This window comes from Poecile atricapillus, chromosome 9, assembly GCF_030490865.1.
Source record: "Poecile atricapillus isolate bPoeAtr1 chromosome 9, bPoeAtr1.hap1, whole genome shotgun sequence".
Taxonomy (NCBI): Eukaryota; Metazoa; Chordata; class Aves; order Passeriformes; family Paridae; genus Poecile; species Poecile atricapillus.
This window is the reverse complement of record NC_081257.1, coordinates 24,478,439-24,487,496: the sequence shown is the minus strand read 5'-3', so window position 1 is coordinate 24,487,496 and position 9,058 is coordinate 24,478,439. Positions and strand designations below refer to the sequence as shown.

General features: G+C 50.4%; 1 long non-coding RNA gene across 1 annotated transcript; it reads right to left on the bottom strand.

Annotated features, from left to right (window-relative positions):
• Positions 1–6,143: 6,143 nt before the first annotated feature.
• On the bottom strand, positions 6,144–8,596 carry LOC131582154 (uncharacterized). The gene is made up of 4 exons (XR_009278292.1): positions 8,390–8,596; positions 8,267–8,310; positions 8,134–8,178; positions 6,144–6,212 (listed from the first exon to the last, which is right to left on the bottom strand). It is a non-coding gene; the product is annotated as an uncharacterized LOC131582154 (long non-coding RNA).
• Between the last annotated feature and the right edge of the window lie 462 nt (positions 8,597–9,058).

The following is a 9,058-nucleotide window of genomic DNA, read 5'->3' as shown; positions in this document are numbered from 1 at the left end:
TAACCCTAACCCTAACCCTATTTCCGGTTAAAGATGGCTATTTGTGTTTACTTTTGGTTAAAAATGGCTGTCGGCATTTACTTCCGGTTAAAAATGGGTTATGGTGTTTACTTCCGGTTGAAAATGGCTGACGGCATTTACTTCCGGGTGCAAAATGGCTTCCGGGATTTAGTTTTGGTTAAAAATGGCTTCCGGCGTTTACTTCCGGTTAAAAATGGCTGCCTGTACGGATTTCCGGTTCAAAATGGCTGCCGCCGTGGAACTTCCGGTTTAAAATGGCTGCCTGTACGGATTTCCGGTTCAAAATGGCTGCCGGCATGGAACTTCCGGTTTAAAATGGCTGCCTGTACGGATTTCCGGTTCAAAATGGCTGCCGCCATGGAACTTCCGGTTTAAAATGGCCGCCTGTACGGATTTCCGGTTCAAAATGGCTGCCGCCATGGAACTTCCGGTTTAAAATGGCCGCCTGTACGGATTTCCGGTTCAAAATGGCTGCCGCCATGGAACTTCCGGTTTAAAATGGCCGCCTGTACGGATTTCCGGTTCAAAATGGCTGCCGCCGTGGAATTTCCGGTTTAAAATGGCCGCCTGTACGGATTTCCGGTTCAAAATGGCTGCCGCCATGGAACTTCCGGTTTAAAATGGCCGCCTGTACGGATTTCCGGTTCAAAATGGCTGTGCTCACGTCTTTGTTTATATCGGTGGTGTCGTGTGTTTTTTTGGCGTCGAAACGCGGCGCCGCCAACCGTGGAAAGAACGGCGCGAAATGCCGCGCTGACGCGCGGCATTTCGCGATGTTCTTTCCGCCGTTGGCGGCGCCTCGTTTCGGGTTGCTATGGTGCTTTTTTTTGGTGACAAAATGGCGGCGCGCATGCGCAGATGTGATTTCCGGCGGTTGCTATGGCTGCCGTGACGTACTTCCGGCCAAGATGGCGGCGCCCGTGCCCGGGGGTTTTGCCGGCGCCGCGCCGCCGCGGGACGGCCGCGCAGCGACCCGAAACGACCCCCCGGCGCGCTGGCTCGCGCCGGGGGGTCGTTTCGGGTCGTTGCGCGGCCGTCCTGCGACGGCGCGGCGCTCGTATGGTCGGCGGTGGTTCGGATCGTTTGCCGTCGTTTGCGGCGGGTTTTTTGGCGCCGGGGGCGTCGGCGGGTTGGGCGGGGGGTGTCGTCATTGCGTTACTATGCCGTTTTTTCGTGGTTTTGTACGTATTTTATTAAAAATTTTTTTTGCCGTTTTTCAATATGGCGGCTGCGTGACGTCATCGGAGGCGGTCCTAGGGGGCGGTGCGGCGTGACGGACAGCTGCGGGGCGGGGCCGGGGGCGGTGTGGCGTGACGGACAGCTCCGGGGCGGGGCCGGGGGCGGCGCGGTGTGACGGACAGCTGCGGGGGTGGTGTTTCGTCGTTTTGTTGCTGTAATTGGGCTGGTGGTTTTTTGTCGAGCCGTGTTGGGGCATGGATTAGTCACAGGGGAGGGGTCGTGTGCCGGGGGAGTGCTTGGGGTTGGCTGAGTCATTTGTGACTGGGTGTTTGTCGCTGGGGGGTGTATCAGGGGTGGGTGCTTGGGAATGGGGGGTGTAGTGGTGGGGGGAGTGCAGGGGTGGGGTGAGTGCTTGGGGTTGGGGGGTGCAGCTGCTGGGTGAGTGATTGGGCAGTGGGTGCTTGGGGGTGGGGTGAGTGCTTTGGGCTGGGGGGTGCAGGGGTGGGGTGAGTGATTGGGGAGTGGGTGGTTTGGGATGGGTGAGTGTTTTGTCAGCTGCTTGTAGGAGGCTGTGGTGGTGTGAGAGGGTTAGGGAGTGGCTATAGAGTGGGGGTGTGTATGGGTGGGGACCCCCTATATAGGGAATATACTATAAAGAAAAAGAATAAAAACTATAAGTCTGGTGCAGCAGTAGAAGGTTTCGTGCTCCCGGGGAGTAAATGGTATCTATTTATAATCAAGATTTATTTTGTTTATTTACTCCCCGGGAGCATGAAAGGTTCTACTGCTGCTTTTTTTAAACTTTAAAGCTAGAAAGCAAAACACAAAGTTAGAGGAGAAAGAAGTTTGAGTTGATCATTTCTTTTCACTCAAACTTTAAGTTGGAGTGAAAAGAAAGGATGAACTCAAACTTGAGAGAAAAGCAAAGTTCTTTTCTCTGTAACTCAGAGTTAGAGGGAAAGGAAATAGAGAAGGAAAAGAAATAAAGTCTAACTCTGAGTGACAGAGAAAAGGGAAAGAGACTTAGAGTGAAAAGAAAGAGAGGGAAAGGAAATAGAAACAGAGGTAGAAGGAAAACAAAGAGAGGGAGAATGGAACAAAATAAAAACTCTATTTCCTTTCCCTCTGAGTAAGAGAGAAAAGAAACAGAGTTGAAGGGAGAAGAAGAAGAAGAAGAAGAGAGGGACAGGAGAAAGAAACCAACTCTGTTTCGTTTCTGTCTAACTCAGAGGCAGAGAGAAACAAAGCAGAGACAATTCCTGTTCACTGTAACTGAGTTACAGTGAAAAGAAATCGACTCCCTTTGCTTTCTGTCTAACTCGGAGCTAGAGGGAAAGAAAACAAAGTTGGAGTGAAAAGAAGAAGAGAGGGACAGGGGAAAGAAACCAACTCCATTTCTTTCCTGTCTAACTCAGAGGTAGAGAGAAACAAAACAGAGACAATTCCTGTTCACTTTAACTGAGTTACAGTGAAAAGAAATCGACTCCGTTTGCTTTCTGTCTAACTCGGAGCTAGAGGGAAAGAAAACAAAGTTGGAGTGAAAAGAAAACAGCTCTACTTCTTTTCTGTCTAACTCAGAGGTAGAGAGAAAGGAAACAGAGGCGAGGCCTGGTCACTGTAACTCAGAGTTACAGTGGAAAGGAATCGACTCCGTTTGCTGTCTGTCTAACTCGGAGTGAGAGGGAAAAGAAACAGAGGAAGAGCAGAGAGAAACCGACTCTATTTCTTTTCTGTCTAACTCAGAGGTGGAGAGAAAGGAAACAGAGACGATGCCCGGTCACTGTAACTCAGAGTTACGGTGGCAAGGAATCGACGCTGCTTGCTGTCTGTCCACCTCGGAGCTAGAGGGAAAAGTAACAGAGTTGGAAGGAAAAGAAAGGGTTAGACTCAGAGAGCAAAGAAACAGAAAAGTAGAGGTAGCAACAGTGACTCAGAGAAAGTGACAGACAGAAATGAGGTTAGAAAGAGACAGAAAAGCAAGAAATAGAATGAAAATAATGACTACAGCACACCAAAAACACAGGGGTCGGGGAGGAGGGGGCGGGTGGGATCATCTTTATTAGGGGTTAGGCACCTTTATTGAATGAGTTTATTTACAGTACAGCAAAACACATAGAAACTGGATACAAATGCAGTACAATACAATACAATCCATGTACATGCTGAAAAACTCCTAATTCACACACAGAGTAATACAGAGAAACACGGCAGCAAATACAGAACAATACAAGCCTAATACATATTAACATAATATAACCATTTCTAAAAAGGACAATACACGCTGTTTGATTATTACCGCTCTCCCAAACCACAACGAGCACACAGAAAACACAATACTCATTCATCACAGAAGCCGGCTTCAGCTTGCACACACGCTCACCTTCGCTCTCCTCTCGACCGCCCCGTTATAACCCTGCCATCGGTGGTCCTCGGGAACGTGGTTCCCGGGAGCCTCAAAAATCGGCCTGCCTGACGAAAACCCCGGTCCGGGGCCGGTCCGTGCCCAAACTTAGGCGATGACTGTCGCCTCGCAGACCGGCCGGGACCGAGGAAAAAAAACCCCAGCTGGGGGGGAAAAAAAAAAAACCCCCCCAGCTGGGGATTTTTTATTCTAAATTTAAATGTGAATTCAAAGTCCTGAAAAGCAAAAGCAATACACACAAGGTTAGAACCCCACAACACACACCCGCCCCTCCTACCCCACGGGAACTCGGTTCCCGGGGGCCTCAAAAATCGGCCTGCCTGACGAAAACCCCGGTCCGGGGCCGGTCCGTGCACAAACTTAGGCGATGACTGTCGCCTCGCAGACCGGCCGGGACCGAGGAAAAAAAACCCCAGCTGGGGGGGAAAAAAAAAAAACCCCCCCAGCTGGGGATTTTTTATTCTAAATTTAAATGTGAATTCAAAGTCCTGAAAAGCAAAAGCAATACACACAAGGTTAGAACCCCACAACACACACCCGCCCCTCCTACCCCACGGGAACTCGGTTCCCGGGGGCCTCAAAAATCGGCCTGCCTGACGAAAACCCCGGTCCGGGGCCGGTCCGTGCCCAAACTTAGGCGATGACTGTCGCCTCGCAGACCGGCCGGGACCGAGGAAAAAAAACCCCAGCTGGGGGGGAAAAAAAAAAAACCCCCCCAGCTGGGGATTTTTTATTCTAAATTTAAATGTGAATTCAAAGTCCTGAAAAGCAAAAGCAATACACACAAGGTTAGAACCCCACAACACACACCCGCCCCTCCTACCCCACGGGAACTCGGTTCCCGGGGGCCTCAAAAATCGGCCTGCCTGACGAAAACCCCGGTCCGGGGCCGGTCCGTGCCCAAACTTAGGCGATGACTGTCGCCTCGCAGACCGGCCGGGACCGAGGAAAAAAAACCCCAGCTGGGGGGGAAAAAAAAAAACCCCCCCAGCTGGGGATTTTTTATTCTAAATTTAAATGTGAATTCAAAGTCCTGAAAAGCAAAAGCAATACACACAAGGTTAGAACCCCACAACACGCACACACACAAGCACACCCAGACCCACCGACTCTCACAGACAGACACGCTCTGACACACAGCGGGAGACTCTAACTCACACAGTGACCGCAACCCTTATTTAAAACACTGTGCTAAACAAAATGCCCCGAGATATCTTCTCACTGCTGCTTCTCAACATCAAATGGTAGATCCTCAGAAAATAGGTATCAGAGACCTGCAAGACAACACAAGGTGGTCAGTGAGGGATTGTATGGTAGCTAGGACTCAGCCCCCCTCTAGGCCCACACATTTCGTACACAAAAACCTCATAGAAAACAGGACCTATAACCCTTTATACCTGTTCTACCTAATTCTAACTATGTGCCAGGGCAGGGCAGCTCCAAGCCAAGGCACTTTACAGAGGCAAGCACAGCACAAGGCACTTTACAGAGGCAAGCACAGCACAAGGCACTTTACAGAGGCAAGCACAGCACAAGGCACTTTACAGAGGCAAGCACAGCACAAGGCACTTTACAGAGGCAAGCACAGCACAAGGCACTTTACAGAGGCAAGCACAGCACAAGGCACTTTACAGAGGCAAGCACAGCACAAGGCACTTTACAGAGGCAAGCACAGCACAAGGCACTTTACAGAGGCAAGCACAGCACAAGGCACTTTACAGAGGCAAGCACAGCACAAGGCACTTTACAGAGGCAAGCACAGCACAAGGCACTTTACAGAGGCAAGCACAGCACAAGGCACTTTACAGAGGCAAGCACAGCACAAGGCACTTTACAGAGGCAAGCACAGCACAAGGCACTTTACAGAGGCAAGCACAGCACAAGGCACTTTACAGAGGCAAGCACAGCACAAGGCACTTTACAGAGGCAAGCACAGCACAAGGCACTTTACAGAGGCAAGCACAGCACAAGGCACTTTACAGAGGCAAGCACAGCACAAGGCACTTTACAGAGGCAAGCACAGCACAAGGCACTTTACAGAGGCAAGCACAGCACAAGGCACTTTACAGAGGCAAGCACAGCACAAGGCACTTTACAGAGGCAAGCACAGCACAAGGCACTTTACAGAGGCAAGCACAGCACAAGGCACTTTACAGAGGCAAGCGCAGGCGATGTCCGCCGGGTGAACGTGGCGATAGCCGCAGAGACGCGAAGGCCGGTTCCTCGGACGAAAAAATCCACGACGACGTCGAGAGGCTGAGACGGCCGACGACGTGAAACGCGAGAGCATGAGAGGATGGATTGGAACTGCCCTGCCCGGCAAAAGCTCTGGGGAGCTCGAAAAGAAACCCTCTCCCTTGGCTTCAGAGGGGCCCACCCCACTACAGCCCTGTCCTGTACCTTAACTTCAAATTGGCTCCACTGATGATAAATGCTTTTCCCCTGATTCCAACTTCCACCTGTGATGCTTACCTTTTGTAATATAATAGGACAAGACCCATCCTCGATAGGATGTGTACATCGAGACATCCCCCGCGCCGGCTTCGGTGCGGCCGATCGCAAACTTCGGCTCTGCCTCTCTGCACGGAACCTCGGACAAAACAGAAAATATGACTGGCACCATCCACAAGGTGGAATTCCTGATGCGGTTCCTTTATTCCATCTTAGACTACGAAAGCTTGTCAGCCAACCAGGGACTTAAACAGAAGAAAAACCACTCAGTCCCACCTCTCGTACTCAAAGATCCCCTGTAAAGTTCTGAAGACAGAGCCCTCAAACGAGTGTGGGGTGCTTTGCATCTAGGCATGTGCAGTTTTTAAAAAATTCGAATCGCCTCCCTTGCTTTCTAGACACTGCTCACCGGCATGGCAGGCTAGGGGGGCTGAGGCGAAACGTCTTTCCCCCGATACCGAGTGCACGACAAATCTGCAACCCCTTCTGTCTCTCAGAATCCTGTCCGTGACACCCATTCGTGTCAGGATCCACGAGGTGGGATTTGTGATGTGGTTCTTTCATTCTATCTTAGAGAACTAAACATTATCAGCAAACCAAGTACTTTAAACAGAAAAATCAGTCAGTCCAAACTCTTGTACTCAAATATCCCTTGTAAAATTCTGAAGACAGAGCCCTCAAACGAGTGTGGGGTGCTTTGCATCTAGGCGTGTGCAGTTCTTAAAAAATTCGAATCGCCTCCCTTGCTTTCTAGACACTGCTCACCAGCGTGGCAGGCTAGGGGCGGCTGAGGCGAAACGTCTTTGCCCGACACTGAGTGCACGACAAATCTGCAACCCCTTCTGTCTCTCAGAATCCTGTCCGTGACACCCATTCGTGTCAGGATCCACAAGGTGGGATTTGTCATGTGGTTCCTTCATTCTATCTTAGAGAACTAAACATTATCAGCAAACAAGTACTTTAAACAGAAAAAACAGTCAGTCCAAACTCTTGTACTCAAATATCCCTTGTAAAATTCTGAAGACAGAGCCCTCAAACGAGTGTGGGGTGCTTTGCATCTAGGCATGTGCAGTTTTTAAAAAATTCGAATCGCCTCCCTTGCTTTCTAGACACTGCTCACCGGCGTGGCAGGCTAGGGGCGGCTGAGGCGAAACGTCTTTGCCCGAGACTGAGTGCACAACAAATCTGCAACCCCTTCTGTCTCTCAGAATCCTGTCCGTGACACCCATTCGTGTCAGGATCCACAAGGTGGGATTTGTCATGTGGTTCCTTCATTCTATCTTAGAGAACTAAACATTATCAGCAAACAAGTACTTTAAACAGAAAAATCAGTCAGTCCAAACTCTTGTACTCAAATATCCCTTGTAAAATTCTGAAGACAGAGCCCTCAAACGAGTGTGGGGTGCATTGCATCTAGGCGTGTGCAGTTCTTAAAAAATTCGAATCGCCTCCCTTGCTTTCTAGACACTGCTCACCGGCATGGCAGGCTAGGGGGGCTGAGGCGAAACGTCTTTCCCCCGATACCGAGTGCACGACAAATCTGCAACCCCTTCTGTCTCTCAGAATCCTGTCCGTGACACCGATCCGTGTCAGGATCCACAAGGTGGGATTTGTCATGTGGTTCCTTCATTCTATCTTAGAGAACTAAACATTATCAGCAAACAAGTACTTTAAACAGAAAAATCAGTCAGTCCAAACTCTTGCATTCAAATATCCCTTGTAAAATTCTGAAGACAGAGCCCTCAAATGAGTGTGGGGTGCTTTGCACCGAGGCGTGGGCAGTTTTTGAGAAATTCAAATCGCCTCCCTTGCTTTCTAGACACTGCTCACCGGCGTGGCAGGCTAGGGGGGCTGAGGCGAAACGTCTTTCCCCCGATACTGAGTGCACGACAAATCTGCAACCCCTTCTGTCTCTCAGAATCCTGTCCGTGACACCGATTCGTGTCAGGATCCACAAGGTGGGATTCGTGATATGGTTCTTTCATTCTATCTTAGAGAACTAAACATTATCAGCAAACCAGGGACTTAAACACCAAAACACACTTAGAGCTTGCACCCACCTGTCCTCTGGCATCCTGGGCTGGGATATCTTGCAAGTAGACCACCTAACATAAAAAAACAAGGGATTCAAGTTATAGCAGAAACTGAGACCCCAGCAAGAACAACTGCTTCTCTCCACCAACCGAGGCTCACCTTCACAATGCTTCACCTTCACTGCTGCTATCCGGCTTTACTTCCTGAAAAAAAATACAAAGAGCAGAGCTGTAACACAGTGACCGACTCCAGCCCCACTGCGAAAGAAGAACCGTGACCGACCTTCTCAGGGGGATCCCCTCATCTGGGACGGGGCGCTCTGCCGGGAGGTCGATCCATCCGCATCTGAAAGAAAGTTAGGAAAAAGGTCGAAGTGCTGCAGGGTAACTTCACAGCTCCAGACACCTTCTGCCAACATAAGAATACTACCTAGACTCCAACTACAGCCCGTATTACGAGTCTCCAATTACAAGTGCCCGGGACTTGTCCTTGAACATCTGCAACGGGGCCGGGCGGCAGGGCAGAGCAGTTCCGGACCAAATACCCCCAGACACCCGTGACACATGAGACGAGGGGACACGACAGGGAGAGAAAACTCTGAAACGAGAAAATCCTCACGAGGACCGAGAAAATGCTGAACGAGATGACCGAGGAGGGACCGAAGGCGAGCCCGCTGGGCTCGGATGACCCCGGAGGAAAAGGATGCTAACGGAACGACTTATTCCGAGAACCGCGGAGACGGATGCCTGAGAATCCTGTGGCTGGAAGCCTCTGCCTGCCTTTGAATCGGCACAAGTCCTTATCCACTGTAAAGAAAGATTACTGCATACATCTGTCAACACAGCTGAGAACAAGACCTAAAAAGACATCCGATCGGATGCTGCTGAACAGAGATGCGATTCTGACGCCTGTCTGACCTCCCGAACCGAAACTTCGCCGGCGTCGGCCCCG